At 51.5% G+C, this 17,416-nt stretch overlaps 1 pseudogene; it reads left to right on the top strand.

Annotated features, from left to right (window-relative positions):
- Positions 1-463: 463 nt before the first annotated feature.
- LOC123047858 (uncharacterized) lies at positions 464-600 on the top strand (annotated as a pseudogene).
- Positions 601-17,416: the final 16,816 nt, after the last annotated feature.

Raw genomic sequence — 17,416 nt, 5'->3', positions numbered from 1 at the left:
TCATGCGCCATCGACACATGCTCCTGCGGGTTATGCTCCGGCGCCATCGCCGTTTTACTTCTCGCATCTCCTTCCGGTGAAGCTTACGCCAGACAACTACTTGTCGTGGCAGCCGCAGGTGCTACCCCTCCTACGGAGTGGCTACTTGGAGGGCTATGTTGATGGCTCCATCCCGTGTCTGCCACCGTATCATCCGGCTCATCATGTGTGGGTGGCTCAAGACCAGGCGATACTTTCTGCCATTCAGTCCTCGCTCACTCCGAGCGTATCATCACTAGTCATCTTCGCCGCGACATCTCGGGATGCTTGGTCTGCGCTTCACAGCAGTTTTGCCTCTCAGTCTCAGGTGCGTGCTCACTCTATCCGCACTGAGTTGGGGGAGACCAAGCTTGATGGCCTCACTATCATGGAGTACTTCAACAAGATGTCCGGTCTTGCCAATACGTTGGCCTCAATTGGCCAGCCCCTTGGAGATGAGGATTTCACCACCCATGTGCTCAATGGCCTCGATGATGATTATGATAATCTTATTGAGAACGTCCATGGTCGCGAGGTGCCTCTCCCGCCACGGGAACTATACGCGCGTCTTCTTGGTCGAGAACAGCGCATCAAAGCCCGTCGAACTGCTCTGAGTTTTGCCTCTGCTAACGCCGCGACCCGTGGAAAATCAAAGCAGTCGCTCCCTGCCAAGACGGCGGCTCCATCTCAGACTTCGTGGGGCACCGCGCCATCCATCACAGGCGGATCACGGCTGGTGGCTTGCTGCCCCTGTTGCGGCACTCAGCAGGCCTGGCAACTGTGTGGTATTGAGGGCCACATAGCTTCTCGCTGTCATCGCTGCTACAAGCAAGATTTACTGGGCCTAGGTAACAATGGCAAGGGGAATGAAAACAGGCGGCCGCTGCAGTAGTGAGTCATGAGCACGGATGTACTCCATCCTACTCGATTGATCCTACATGGTACATAGACACGGGAGCTACGAACCACCTCACCAACGACATGGGCAAGCTTTCCACTCAGGAGCCATATCGCGGCCATGATCAGGTGCACACCGCCAACGGAGCAGGTATGCGCATCTCCCATGTTGGTTAGGCATCCCTTCTTGCACACAATTCGCAAAAACTGCATCTTTCTAATATTCTTCGTATTCCCACTGCTTCGCGTAGTTTGTTGTCTGTTCCACAACTTACTCGTGACAATAATGTCCTTGCTGAATTTCACCCTTTTCGTTTCTTTATCAAGGATCGGGACACGAGGGCCGTTCTGCTTAGCGGTCGTCTTCGCCGTGGCTTGTATGCACTTGACGCGCCGACCGCACCTCCCCTGCAGTTTTCTCCTGAGGCGTTCAGTGGTGTTCGTGTCTCACATACACATTGGCACGTGCGACTTGGTCATCCTGCTGCTCCCATAGTCCGTCATGTGTTGCATCGTCATGAACTACTGGTTGTGTCAAATAAAACTGCTGAAACTATTTGTGATGCCTGTCAGCAGGGCAAGAGTCACCAACTCCCGTTTTCAGAGTCTAGTCATGTTGTGAAACATCCTCTTGAACTTGTGTTTTCCGATGTATGGGGTCATGCCCAAATGTCTGTCAGTGGCCACAATTATTATGTCAGTTTCATTGATGCTTATAGTCGGTTTACTTGGCTTTATCTTATTAAGAAAAAATCTGATGTGTTTGATGTGTTTATATAGTTCCAAGCACATGTTGAGTGTCTCCTTAGCCAAAAAATTATTCATGTCCAAAGCAACTGGGGGTGAATATCACAACCTCAACTCGTTCTTTAACAAACTTGGGATTGCACATCGTGTGTCTTGTCCTCATACACATCAGCAGAATGGGACTGCTGAACGTAAGCATCGTCATCTTGTAGAAACTGGCATTACTTTATTAGCTCATGCCTCCGTACCTTTTAGGTTCTGGAGTGATGCTTTCTCCACTGCCTGTTTTTTGATCAATAGGCTGCCCTCACGACTACTGAATATGAAAACTCTGCTTGAACTCTTGCTCAATGAAATTCCAGACTACACCTTTCTCAAAGTCTTCGGGTGTGCATGTTGGCCTCATTTGCGTTCGTATAACAAACATAAGCTAGAGTTTCGGTCGAAAAAGTGTGTTTTTCTTGGGTATAGTTCCCTTCACAAAGGGTACAAATGCCTACATGTTCCCACCAATCGCGTCTATATTTCTCGTGACGTTGTATTTGATAAGAATGTGTTTCCCTTTCATGCACTTCCGAACACCTCTATCACTCCTATGCCAGACGTTTCTTCTACCACACCTACGCCTGATCAATTTGTGGATGTTGCAAATGCTCCTCTGTTCCTTCCTAACCATGCTGCAGGTGTTGGAGGTGGTGCTCATCTTGAGCTCCTTGAGTTACAGGCACCGACGAATTCCCTGAATCCGGAGGATGATCGCGTGCATGGGGCGTGCATACCGGGTAGTTCCCAGCAACCCGCGGGAGCTGCACCCACAGCCGCCTCGCGGGCATCGCCCTCGCCCGCAGCCGCCTCGCGGGCATCGCCCTCGCCCGCCTTGTGGGCGTCGCCCGAGCCTGCTTCGCAGGTGGTTTCTCCTGGGTCGGCCACTTCCTCTCCTGGCCCAAGGGTTGTCTCACGCGCGCCGGCTTCGGCTCCTGATGGGCCGGCCTCGACGGGCCCAACACCGCCCGCCTCTCCGGCCTCGCCTCTGTCGTCGCCTGCATCAAGCCCTACGCAGCAACCACAGCCTGCTGCTCCTCGACCTCGCACACGCAGCCAGATAGGTGTCTTTCAGCCTAAGATCCGAACCGATGGGACTGTAGCATGGCTTGCCACGTGCATGGCTCATGCTGCTGAGGATCCTACTGCTGAGCCTCGCCATTTTCAGGCTGCGCTAGGCATTCCTCACTGGCGTGCCGCGATGGAACAGGAGTTTCAAGCGTTGCTGAAGAACGACACCTGGCAGCTTGTTCCCCCAGTATCTGGGGTCAATATCATTGATTCTAAGTGGGTGTTTAAAGTTAAAAGACATGTTGATGGCTCCATCGAGCGTTACAAAGCAAGGCTAGTGGCTAAGGGCTTCAAACAGAGGTATGGTCTTGATTATGTTGACACGTTCAACCCAGTTATCAAGGCCACTACCATTCGTTTGTTGCTGTCCCTTGCTGTTACTCGAGGATGGTTTCTCCATCAACTTGATGTGCAGAACACTTTCTTGCATGGAGTCCTGGAGGAGGAGGTTTATATGCGTCAGCCGCCAGGGTTTGTGGATCCTGCACGTCCTCAGCATCTCTGTTGTCTTTTTAAGGCGCTCTATGGGCTTAAGCAGGCTCCCCATGCCTGGCACGCACGTCTTGGCTCGGTTTTGAGGGCGCTTGGGTTTATTCCCTCCACTGCTGACACATCGCTATTTCTTCTTCAGTGTCCCGAGGTTACGATGTACTTACTGGTCTATGTTGATGATATCATCCTCGTCAGTTCCTCAGATGTTGTGGCAGATCGTCTTGTGGCTGCGTTGAGTGGTGATTTTGCTGTCAGGGATCTAGGTGCTCTGCACTTCTTCCTTGGTCTGGAGGCTTCACGGTCTTCTGCTGGAGTAACTCTTACTCAGAAGAAGTATTCTCTGGATTTGTTGCGTCGTGTTGGTATGCTGAAGTGTAAACCTGCCAATACTCCTATGTCTGCCACTGATCGGTTGTCTACTTTTGATGGAGACCCTCTGTCATCTGATGTTGCCACTGAGTACCGCAGTCTTGTTGGAGGCCTGTAGTATCTTACTATCACCAGACCAGATGTCTCTTATGCAGTCAAACGTGTCTGTCAGTTTCTCCATGCACCCAGAACATCTCATTGGTCAGCTGTGAAGCGTATCCTGCGTTATATATGTCTCACTGCCTCTTATGGTTTGCTCCTCCAACCTGCGCCGTCTTATGAGATTTCAGCCTTTTCAGATGCAGACTGGGCTGGTAGTCCTGACGACCGGCGATCCACGGGGGGGGGGGGGTATGCAGTGTTTCTTGGCTCTAACTTGATCGCTTGGAATGCTCACAAGCAGGCTACAGTGTCTCGCAGCAGTACGGAAGCCGAGTACAAAGCAGTTGCTGATGCGACGACTGAGATCATTTGGGTTCAGTCTTTGTTGAGAGAGTTTTGAGTCCCTTCGGCTCATTCTCCAGTGCTTTGGTGTGATAACATTGGTGCTACATACTTGTCATCTAATCCAGTGTTTCATGCTCGGACGAAACACATTGAGGTTGACTATCAATTCGTTCGAGAGCGTGTTGCACAAAAGCTGCTTAGCATCAAGTTCATATCATCAAAGGATCAACTTGCTCACATCTTCACGAAGCCTCTTCCACAACCACAGTTTGTAGGCTGCAGGCGCAATCTTAACTTAGTTTGTACTTCAGGCCACAGTTAAGATTGAGGGAGGGTGTTAGACTGTATATATACGTAGACTTGTTTATACGTAGACTTGTGTATACACCTTGTACTTGTACCCTTTGGTACTTATATATAATGAGATAGCCGCACCCCCCTAAGGGTGTGGAGCAGTTGCCCAATATTCTGGTTTAACACACCCATGCCCCGGCGCCCGTTCACCCACAGCTTGGCGACATTGGTTTAACACACCCATGCCCCGGCGCCCGTTCACCCACAGCTTGGCGCCCGTTTGCCCGCACCCGATAGCCCTCCACTGGCCTCCTGTGCCACTGGCAGGCGGGACCCTTGCCCTCAAAAAATAAATAAATAAATATTAATTAATTAGTTTAATTAAATGACTTAACCTGTTTAATTTATCTAAACCTAGTCTATGATAGGGGGGCCCACCCCCTGTTGACCAGCCAAACGTTGATTGGTCAACTGGGACCCCCTAGCCCACCTGTCAGCCACTCGGTATACTTTTGTGTACACTGTGCTGGGTGCGCTTAGCATTTTAGCATTTATTTTAGAATTAATAATAATATTAGAAAATCAATTAAAACTTTAATAAATCATAGAAAAATAACCGTACCTCGGATGAAAAAGTTTTATACATGAAAGTTGCTCAGAACGACGAGACAAATCTGAATACGCGGTCCGTTTGTGCGTCACGCGTCCCTAGAATAGAGAACATGCAACCTTCCCCCTCCGGATTGACTGTCCAAAAATGCCAAACACCGGGAAAACTTTCCCGGATGTTATCCCCTTTCGCCGGTATCGTGTAGCATCGCGTTAGAACACCCCTAGCCCTACGTGTTACCCCGTCATGCATAGGTGTTGCATCTGTTTGCATTATATTTAGTGTTCATTCCCCCTCTTCTCTCCATTAGACTCCGAGACTGATGTTGCCCCTGTGATCGACTACGTTACCGACGACCCTTCTTCCTCTGCAGCTGAGCTTCCAAGCAAGCCCCCCCTTGATCACTCCGATATCGCCTATTCTTCTCTCTCTTAGGCTTGCACTAGAAATTGCTGCTGCTACTGCTTATCCTATTTCTGCTGCATAGCCTGTTTTGTAACTGTTGTTGATATTTACCTGCTTATTCTAAACTGCTTAGTATAGGCTGGTTAGAGACCCATCAGTGACCCCCACCTTATCCCTACTGCCCCGCTGGATCTTCAGAAGATTCGGACAATGTCACATCCCTAGCTTCTGGCATTGCACTAGTACTAGCCTTTGGTGATGCATCATGTTTACTTTTACAGAAAGTTGAAATGGGGATTGTCCAAACCCTAGCATTTTAAGAATTCACCAGGTTCACCTAAAATATTTTCAGTCAATCCAAGTGGCTTTCAAAAATGTTCATCATCTTTGGAAAAATGCTGGAAACAGTAACCAGAGATGATGCACATTTTTCCATGTCATTTTGGATCTTTGAACTAATATATATTGTATTTGAGTTGGAGCAAATATATGTTATATATATTTTTAATGCTTCAATAATTCTGATATTTTGTGAGGGGCTCTAGAATATTACTTTCAGTCCCTGCAAAAAATTATTGGAAGAAACAAAAATGATTTAGTGTTTGAACTAAATCAAAATAGATTGAAACAAATAGAAAACAATGACTAAAAAAAATAAAACAGAGCAAAAATAAAAAGGGAGACGGCCACCTGGGCCACTTACCTGCTTACCTGCCCGGCCCAGCTCCTCCCGCTGGCCCAGCCCGCCACCGCTACCCCCCCTGTCGTCTTCTTCCCTCGCCAGAAGGACGCGGGCACGCGCCCGGCGCGCGCGGCCACGCGCCCCGGCCACCTCCTCCCTGCCTGGCTGCCTCCTCCTCCCCTGGTTCCTCCCGCGACGCCACGCAGCCCCCTCGGACCCCTCTCACTCTTCCTCGAGGCCCCGCCCCTCTGCTCTTTCTCTCTCGCCCGAACCCGAACACAGCCGTCGCCACCGACGCCGTTCGCCGCGGCCACCATCCCCCTCTCGCCTCCCCGACGCCTCCCAGAGCTCCGCAAGTCCTCCCTCGTCCTCCTCGTCGTCTCACGCGACCAGAAGAGCCCCGGAACGCCGCCCCCGACGTTTTCCCCCTCGCCGGCCGCCGAGGATCTTCTCCGTCGAATTCGGCCACTCCGGCGCGCCCCCGAGCTCGCTGACCCTCCCTGCACGATCCCCGTGAGTCCCTGCTCCATTTCCCCCTAACCCCAAGCTCGATTTCGAGCTCTAGCCGCCCCCTCTACCGGAGCCGAGACGCTCCGCCGCACGGGCTCGTCGCCGGTGAAGCTCCGGTGACCTTTTGGTCCCACGCCTGCGTCCGTTGCACTCGTTGCGTCCCGTAGAGTAAAACTAGCGCGACCACCGTCTTGTTTGCACACCGCAGCGCCGGTCCCGCGAACACCCGAGCTCCGGCAGCCGCAAAAGAGGTCGCCGCCGGCAGCTCCGGCCACCCCAGCCTCCGCCACCGCCACCGTTGGATGCGCCGCTCCACCCTCTCCCCGTAGCTGCTCCCTGCGCGCCAAAAGAGTCCCTGTAGTGGGTTTTCGACGCGCACCACCGCGTCTGGCCTCGCCGGCGTCAAGCCGCCGGTGGGTCTGACCACGTTGACCACGGCGGGACACACCCCCCCCTCTGGGTCGATGACAGGTGGGGCCAGCCCCCCCCCTGTTAATTAGTTTAGTTATTTTATTTTAACTACCCCCCCTCTGCTGACACTGACAGGTGGGCCCCCGCCATCAGGTGATTATCTTAAGCTAATCACCACCTAATCTAACCCAGAGCCACTGACATGTGGGCCCTAGTGCCCTAATCCTTAATTAAACTAAAATAAACCCCCCCTGTTAACCTGTGACGCTGACTAATGGGACCCCCTGGTCAGGTTTGACCCGGGGCAGCCCTGTTGACTTGCTGATGCAAGCATGACGCACTGCTGATGTCATAAAGTATTTTCTGGATTTAATTATATTCAGGAAATTCCAGAAAATGCCTAAAACTTCTAAAAATCATAGAAAATTAACCGTAACTCCAAATTAAATAATTTATATATGAAAAATTATCAGAAAAATCCAAGGAATCCATCTGTACCATTTTCATGCATGTTAGAACAACTTATAGCTGCTGTTTAGCACAAATCAACTAAAAGGCATTTGAATATTCACATATGGAGTTTGAATTTGAATTTTATATTCAAACCAACTTCATTTAATCTGGTTTTAGGTGCATTAGCCCAAAACACATTCATATTGCCATGTCATAGCATGCATCATATTGTGCATAGCATTGATCGTGTCTTTTCTGTATTGCCGGTAATTGTCCCCTCTCGATAGACGCGATACCGATGATACGACCGTTGACACTGATGAAGACTCAATGTTATCTTCAGAAGTGCCAGGCAAGCAAAACCCCCTTGTTCATTCCGATACAATCCCACTCTCTCGCTCCTGCTCTCTTTTACTGCATTAGGACAACAACGATTCATCTGTTACTTGCTGCGGTAGCTGAACCCCTTTATCCTTTGCATGACCTGTCATTCCACAGTAAATAGATGAAACCCACTAGCATGAGTAGGAGTTGTTTGAGCCCTGCTGTGCCTACTCATTCATGTTTGTTTGTCATGCCTGCTACTGCTTAGAGTTGAGTCAGGTCTGATTCATCGGGGATGAATCAGAGGTGTGTGAACATGTCCTACTGTGTGTGAGCTAAGTGTGTGAACACGATTTGGTAAAGGTAGCGGTGAGAGGCCATGTAGGAGTACATGGTGGGTTGTCTCATTGCAGCCGTCCTCAGGAACTGAGTTCTGTGTTTGTGATCCATGATTCAGCTACTACCACGCATTGGGCCCGAAACCAATGGACCCTCTCGGCTTCTTAATCACCCTTGTCCTCTGTCCAGGAGTTGCAAGTAGTTTCTGGTGTTTGTAGTATGCTGGAGGCCGTGGACAGCGCTGACCATAGGGGTGGGCTGTGATGCGGTAGGCACGTGGCCGGGTAAACCGGGCACCCGTTTGGTGTCACGGAACCCTGTACACATCGTTTGGGGCTGTGAGCGAAACTCCGGCCGGATCTCCTCATGGATGGAACCCGAATAGGCGATAAACCTGGACTAGAGACTTGAGTGTTTAGGCAGGCCGTGGCCGACACCCACGTTGGGCTTCCGCTTGAAGGTTGCCGAGTACATGTCGTGTAAACGGCGGTAAGTGGTGAGAGCGTGTGTGAAGAAGTACACCCCTGCAGGGTTAACCTAATCTATTCGAATAGCCGTGTCCACGGAAAAGGACCTCTGGGTTGCTTATATCAGTTCATAGACAAGTGAAAGTGGATACTCTAAAATACGCAAGATAAGCGTGAGTGCTATGGATGGCGTTCTCGTAGGGAGACGGGAGCGGATCCATAGTGGTGTATTGATATGGTGAATATGTGGACTCGTGTGCGCCACCTCAAAAGAGTCGCTTGCAGTCGTAGTTTAGGATAGCCACCGAGTCAAGCTGGCTTGCTGCAGTTAAACCCCACCATCCCCTTTGTTGATAATGATGCATATGTAGCTAGTTCTGATGTAAGTCTTGCTGGGTACATTTGTACTCACGTTTGCCTATTTTATGTTTTGCAGAGAGACTTCAGTCTCATTAGTAGTTCCGCTTGGACTTCGACGTTTAGCTTGATACCTCAGCTACGATCTTGTGCCCTCGGCAGGATCTGATCGATAGTCAGGCTTCTCAGCCTTTTTCATTTATAGATGTCTGTACTCAGACATGATAGCTTCCGCTTGTGCTTTGACTTGTATGCTCTGATTGTTGGGTCATGAGACCCATGTTTGTAATGTCTCGCTCCTCGGAGCCTATTGAATAAATTACTTGAGTCGTAGAGTCACGTTGTGATGCCATGTTGTATTTGCACATATCGAGCATATTGTGTGTATGTTATTGAAATGCTTGATATGTGTGGGATCTGGCTATCTAGTTGTTTATCCTTAGTAGCCTCTCTTACCGGGAAATGTCTCCTAGTGTTTCCACTGAGCCATGGTAGCTTGCTACTGCTCCGGAACACTTAGGCTGGCCGGCATGTGTCCTTCTTCGTTCCTGTGTCTGTCCCTTCGGGGAAATGTCACGCGGTGAATACCGGAGTCCTGTTAGCCCGCTACAGCCCGGTTCACCGGAGTCCTGCTAGCCCAGTGCTACAGCCTGGATTCACTCGCTGATGACCGACACGTTCGATGCTGGGTCATGGATGCCTGTCCCTGTAAGTCTGTGCCGCTTTGGGTTTACGACTAGCCATGTCAGCCCGGGCTCCTTATCATATGGATGCTAGCGACACTGTCATATACGTGTGCCAAAAGGCGCAAACGGTCCCGGGCAAAGGTAAGGCGACACCCGTGGGAATACCGTGCGTGAGGCCGCAAAGTGATATGAGGTGTTACATGCTAGATTGATGTGGCATTGAGTCGGGGTCCTGACAGACAACGAGATGGACAACCTGGCCCTGACACCGCACATCACCCCCCCTTTGTTGTACGACACTACTGGGTTACTATCGAGTGCCGAGGGTGATACCTTGTCAGCACTTTTGATGTTAACCTTGTAGGTTAGTTCATCGGTTGTGGTAGTCGAGGGTGATTCCTCCTTCACCACTCCCGATAACGACGCTGTCGTGCAACTCCTCAAGAGTGGACCTCCAGGGTGATTCCTCCTAGGTTCACCTTGACGATTACATCAGGTGGAATGCCATCGAGGGTGATTGAGGGAGTCCTGGATAAGGGGGTATCCGGACAGCCGGACTATATACTTTGGCCGGACTATTGGACTATGAAGATACAAGATAGAAGACTCCGTCCCGTGTCCGGATGGGACTCTCCTTGGCGTGGAAGGTAAGCTTGGCGATTTGGATGTAGATCTCCTCCTCTGTAAACCGACTCTGTGTAACCCTAGCCCCCTCTGGTGTCTATATAAATCAGAGGGTTTAGTCCGTAGGACACAACAACAATCATACCATAGGCTAGCTTCTAGGGTTTAGCCTCTCTGATCTCGTGGTAGATCAACTCTTGTAATACTCATATCATCAAGATCAATCAAGCAGGAAGTAGGGTATTACCTCCATCGAGAGGGCCCAAACCTGGGTAAACATTGTGTCCCCAGCCTCCTGTTACCATTAGCCTTAGACGCACAGTTCGGCACCCCCTACCCGAGATCCGCCGGTTTTGACACCGACATTGGTGCTTTCGTTGAGAGTTCCTCTGTGTCGTCGCTGTAAGGCTAGAGGGCTTCTCCAACCTTCAACCACACTGCCCTGGGTGAGACTTTTCTCCTCGAACAGATCTTCATGTTCGGCGGCTTCGCATTGCGGGCCAACTTGCTTGGCCATCTAGAGCAGATCGATACCTACACCCCTGGCCATCAGGTCAGGTTTGGAAACCTAAACTACACCGCCGACATCCGCGGAGACTTGGTCTTCGACAGATTCGGGCCCGTGTCAGACAGTATTTGGAACAATCACGAAGAGGATGACCTAGATCTGCAGTCGGACAATATTTGGAACATCGCTCCTGCTTCAGCTCCGGATTTCGTTCCAGAGCAGGTCATGCCTCCCGAGGATGGGTGGATGGACCCCGCCCCGAAGGCCGCATTCTCATCGGCGTTGGAGTCGAACACAGACTCCTCTCCTCAGGAAATCTGTACCTCCGAACCCCCGAACTCATCTCCGGTAGTGTGTTCCGGACCGCGCGCATCCATGCCCATCGAATCCAATTGGGCTCCAGTCATGGAATTTGCCGCCGCGGATATCTTTCAGCACTCACCCTTCAGAGATGTGCTAAATTCATTAAGGTCTCTCTCTTTATCAGGAGACTCCTGGCCGAACTATGTCTGGCTCGAGTGGGAAGCTGGCGACGAAGAAATTCGTTACCCACCCACCACCCACTTAATAGCCACGGTCGATGACTTAACCGACGTGCTTAACTTCGACTTCGAAGATATTGACAGTATAGACGACGATGCGGGAGAAGAACAGGAACCACCGCCCACAGGGCGCTGGACTGCCACCTCTTCATATGATATGTATATGGTGGATACTCCCAAAGAAACCAATGGCGATGAGGCAACGGGAGATAATCCCTCAGGGAAGAAATCAAAACATGGGCGTCATCGGCGCCGCTCCAAGCCTCGCCACGACAATACCGGCACTGGAGAAGAAAATCCAGATGGTGCCGAAGAGGAATATGATCCTGATCAACCCACCTTCGAGCAAGGCGAACAGGAACACGGGCAGGCTAGCCCAGACGAACAGGTGACAGACGGATACTTGGAGGACGATAACTATATGCCTCCATCCAAAGACGAGGTGAGCCTCGGTGACGACGAATTTGGCGTACCAGAGGATCCCATAGAGCAGGAGCACTTCAAGCGCAGGCTTATAGCCACTGCAAGAAGCCTGAAAAAGAAGCAGCAGCAGCTCCAAGCGAACCAAGATCTGCTCGCAGAAAGATGGACCGAAGTCCTAGCGGCTGAAGAATACGGACTCGAACCCCCGAGTAGGGGATACCACTAGAAGAAGAGGCCAAAGAGCCAGAACTTCCAGCACAAGATGAGGCTGACCGACCACCACGTGGCCGGGATAAAACGGCATGTTAGGCCGGACACCAGTCCGCACCCCCACGCCGGTTCACCACGGCCCGGGGCACGCAGGACCTGCGAGATATACTGGAAAACAATGCAGGACAACCAAGATCGATCTACGGATCACGAGGACGCGCCACAGCTCAGGACACCGATCGTCACGCCGGATACAATACCGATCAATCCGGCCGGGCCGGACATTATCGACCAGACCTAATCGGACTACGCCACGACATAGCCCGGCACAGAGGCACCGCACACCCCCTCTGCTTCACTGACGAAGTAATGGAACATGAATTCCCAGAAGGGTTTAAACCCTTCAACATCGAGTCATACGATGGCACAACAGACCCCGTGGTGTGGATCGATGATTTTCTTCTCCACATTCATATGGCCCGCGGTGATGACCTACATGCCATCAAGTACCTCCCACTCAAGCTTAAAGGGCCAGCCAGACGCTGGCTGAATAGCTTGCCAGCAAACTCTATTGGCAGTTGGGAAAACCTTGAGGACGCATTCCTTAATAACTTCCAAGGCACCTATGTGCGACCACTGGATGCTGATGGCTTAAGTAACATTACCCAACAGCCCGGAGAGTCAGCCAGGAAATTCTGGACTCGGTTCATAACTAAAAAGAACCAAATTGTCGACTGTCCGGACACCGAGGCCCTAGCGGCCTTTAAGCATAATATTCGTGACGAGTGGCTTACCTGACATCTCGGCCAAGAAAAACCGAAGACCATGGCGGCACTCACGACACTAATGACCCGCTTTTGCGCAGCTGAGGACAGTTGGCTGACTCGCAGCAACACCGTGCCAGGAAACCCTGGCACCTCATATACCTGTGACAGTAACGGAAAGCCACGGCGCAACAGACACAAGCGTCGAAACAATGGCGACAATGCGGAGGATACGACCGTCAATGCCGGATTCAGCAACTCCAAATCCGGTCAGCGGAAGAAGCCGTTCAAAAGAAATAACCCGGGATCGTCCAGTCTGGACCGCATACTCGACCGCTCGTGCGAGATTCATGGCACCCCCGATAAACCAGCCAATCACACTAACAGAGATTGTTGGGTGTTCAAACAGGCCGGCAAGATAAATGTCGAGAACAAGGACAAGGGGCTGCACAGCGATGATGACGAGGAGCCCCGGCGTCCGAACACTGGAGGACAGAACAAATCCCCCCCCCCCAGGTCAAAATGGTGAACATGATCTATGCCACTCACATCCCCAAACGGGAGTGAAAGCGTGCACTTAGGGATGTCTATATGATGGAGCCCGTCGCCCCAAAATTCAACCCATGATCATCCTGCCCGATCACCTTTGATCGTAGGGACCATCCGACTAGCATCCGTCACGGCGGATCAGCCGCATTGGTCCTTGACCCAATCATTGATGGATTCCACCTCACGCGAGTTCTCATGGACGGTGGCAACAGCCTGAACCTGCTTTATCAGGACACAGTGTGCAAAATGGGCATCGACCCTTCACGGATCAAACCCACCAAAACCACCTTCAAAGGTGTAATTCCAAGGGTAGAGGCCCGCTGCACGGGCCTAATAACACTAGAAGTGGTCTTCGGATCTCCAGATAACTTCCGAAGCGAGGAGTTAATCTTCGATATCGTCCCTTTTCGTAGTGGCTATCATGCACTACTCGGACGAACTGCGCTCGCTTGTTTCAGTGCGGTACTGCACTACGCATACCTCAAGCTCAAGATGCCAGGACCTCGCGGGGTCATAACAGTCAATGGAAACACAGTCCGCTCCCTCCGTACGGAAGAGCATACTGTGGCCCTCGCGGCAGAAGTACAAAGCAGCCTCCTTCGACAAACAGCCAATTCGGCAACAACATCCCCGAACACTGTCAAGCGAGTTCGGAGTACCCTGCAACAGGACCGCCAGGCACGCCAGGAGCTCGATTAGCAACCCGGCCTCCACCCCAGCCCCATTCAAGCGGCGTTAGTGCCACACATACATAACTACGCGCTCAAGATACCATGGGCATAGGTGGAGGCAGGACGACAATGTGGCCAGAGTGCGGTTCAGCCGCCATGAGGCCCGCATACATTTTTCTTTTTTCAGGACCCCACTTTCGGGCAGCCTCGTCAGAGAGAACGGATAACCGGACTCATCACAGAAGGTACACCAAGCAGGCACAGAGGCATTGCACACACGGGAATACTCAGGTGGTCCTCTTCAATGATCGTTATACCTGTTCTTACATACCCGCATGTAGCCTGCCCTTGGATAGGACATGTCAAATAGTCCTATTTTTTCTGCTTAATGCATCAATTGTACACCTATGTTTTGCTGTATTGTCCAAATAAATTGAAAGTAGTACATAGCGTCAGCTTCTTATTACTATCCTCATATTTTCTGTTGAATATTTATTCAATACTTGCATCCGTACACTTTGGTACGGTCAGTTTGCCAGGGGCTTCTTATCAAGCCCCATAAAGTGGCAAGAAAAGTCCGAACACTTTCAACAGTGCGGCACCCCGAACTTATAGCATTATATGCATCAGCTCCGAATCATGTCTTGGGTCAATAGTTGGGTTAGCCCGGCTCGCTTGTTTTGGTACCTTACGTTCCGTTATATCGGCTAACGTAGCGCAGGGAAAACTATTGTGATTGTGTCCCGGTTCTTCCAGACGAGCACCTCAGTAGACAAAGCTGAAAACTGACCGTCATGATGCGGCGAGAGTTGGTCGCTGTTCGCGAGGTAGTAAAATCCCTAAAGATTTTTTCCGCTTAAGGCGAGGAATCGGCCTTGCCCGATTTAGGCGTGTATAACGCCCCAATTCGGCTTTCCAAATACTAGGGGCTTCGCCGAAATTTAAAATTATAGACCTCTATGGCCAAGTGAGAGTTATAAAGCCGAATAGTCCGATTGCCTGGTTCGCTGCGCTAAACACCTCCTTAAAGGACCAAGAATTCGGATAAAGAGTGTTTAGGTTTTCCACGAACATCCCAGTACTAGTTACAAGGGGGCGGAAGCCGACGACTGGCCTACTTTCAGGTTTTGATAAACGGCCGCAGAGAAGGTAATATTTTAAATCAAACCAAGCGTTATATAGCGCAATCAAACTCGTCCTCATATTACACAGACAACATGAGTACATTAACTCGAAAATAATATTCTTAGGACATTCATTCGCCACAAGCCGAGCGCCTTTCATAACGCCACTATAATACATTCGGGCTAGCGATGCTCCTTGCCCTTCGGGGGTCCATCCTTCACGAGCTGTTCAGCATCTAGTTTGCCCCAATGCATCTTCGCGCGGGCAAAGGCCCATCGGGCACCCTCAATACATACGGATTGTTTGATAACTTCTAGCCGTGGACAGGCATGCACCATCCGCTTCACCAGGCCAAAGTAGCTGCCGGGCAGGGGCTCGCCAGGCCACATCCGGACTATGAGGTCCCTCATGGCCTATTCGGCCGCATTGTGGAGTTCGACCAGCTGCTTCAGTTGGTCACTCGGAGGCATCGGGTGTTCGGCCCCAGTATATTGGGACCAGAACAACTTCTCCATAGAGCTCCCCTCTTCAGCGATATAGAACTCCGTGGCATCCGAAGTGATGTGTGGCAGATCTGCGAATGCCCCTGGAGAGCTCCAGATTCGTGTAAGTAAAAGAAATGACTCCTCCACATGCTTACTTTGCATAAAGAATGCCTTACCCTCCGCTATCTTCTTGGCCGCCTGGATTTCCTGGAGGGCCTTTTGGGCTTCGGGCTTGGTGTCGGCCGTGCTCTGGAGGGCCTTTGCAAGCTCAGACGCTTGCGTCTTGTAGTCATGCTCCAGGGAGCCGAACTTCTTGCCGAGCTCCTGGAGCTCCTGCTGTACTTCTCCCACCCGAGCATCTTGCTTCTCTCGCTCGGTGCGCTCCGTATCCGCCTTGGCTTCGGCCGCGGACAACGCTTCCTTCAGGGCCGCCACTTCAGTAGCGGTTCCTATCAAAAGCCATGATGCTTTTTCTTAGCATCACCAACTTTTCATCCTCTATACGACATATGGACGGGGTTTCTCTTACCTCTGTTCGCCTCGAGCTGCCTCTTCACGAGGCCGAGCTCTTCTTCGGCCTGCCCTAGTTCGCGCTTGAGTCCGGCAACCTCAGCCGTGCACGCAGCGGCGGTCAGCAGCAGTGCCTGTTTGATTCATTCAGACAAATACCATTAGCTTCCTGCGGTTTTTTAGTTGACCCTCCGTTTGGCTTTTCTTTCTGAACACCAACCAGAGTATCAGGGGCTACTGTCTATCGGGTGATATTTTCTCACACTTTCTTTACCTCAAAGCCTGTTAGCAGGCTGGTGCAGGCTTCGGTCAATCCGCCCTTGGCGGACCGAACCTTCTCAATCACCGTACCCACAAGTGTATGGTGTTCATCCTTGATGGAAGCGCCTCGAAGCACTTCCAAAAAATTATCCGATGCCTCCGGCTGGGCGGAGGTCATCGGCACGGCCGGCTCGCCCTCCTTCGTGAGGGACTGCTTACCGGAATCCGGAACCCTTGCAGGCTCCGGCGCAGTAACCGGCTGGGAGCCATACTTGCTGTGGCTCCCGTCAGCATAATCCATGGGGTTCTCATCCCCCATGTGTCCGGCGCCCGAGATTTTGCCCTGGGGCATCCCCGGAGCCATTGCCTCCTGCTCTGGCATCCTCTGGGACAACACCTCGGTGTCATCCACAGGTCGTGGGGAGGTTGCCGTCGGGAGCGAATTCATCTCTGACTCGTTTAGAGACTCCTACGAAGAGGAATCCTCGAGATCGGACCCGGCTGGACTGCATAAACGTGTTCGGCGTCATTATAAACCATGAGGTCAAAGTCGCACGGAAAGTATTATGGAATGCGGATACTTACGACCTCGCACGGGGAGGAGGCATTTCTTCATGTTCTCCCCTGTCTTTGGGGGGAGTATCTTCCTCGTTGTCTTTGGATGACGACTCTATCACGGCCTTGCACCGGGGACCTTTTTTGGTCCCCGCGGCCACCTTCTTGGACCCTTCGGCCCCCTCAATTGAGGCGGCCTTCTTCTTCTTCCTGTCCTCCCCTTCGTGGGAGGAGTGCTCCTCGTCATCTTCTGGCGAGGCGTCTGGTGCGGCTTTGTGCCGGAGACCCTTAAGGGTCCCTGCGGCCTTCTTTTCAGCCTTTTTCTCCGTCACCTTGTAAGGCACCGGAACCAGCATCTCCGCTAGGAGTGCGCTCACTGGGTCCTCAGGCAATGGATCCGGACAGTTAATCCGCTCCGCCATCTGCACCCAATCCTGTTTGGTCAGCATAGTGACCTAAGAATCCTCCGACAAACATACCAAGAAGGAAATATCTTACAATAACCAGAGGACTTACCGGACTAGCGAGGCGGCTTGCCCTGAGCCCCCAGTCCTCGGAAAGTGGAGGA

This window comes from Triticum aestivum, chromosome 2B, assembly GCF_018294505.1.
Source record: "Triticum aestivum cultivar Chinese Spring chromosome 2B, IWGSC CS RefSeq v2.1, whole genome shotgun sequence".
Taxonomy (NCBI): domain Eukaryota; kingdom Viridiplantae; phylum Streptophyta; class Magnoliopsida; order Poales; family Poaceae; genus Triticum; species Triticum aestivum.
This window is presented reverse-complemented; position numbering and strand designations above follow the sequence as displayed.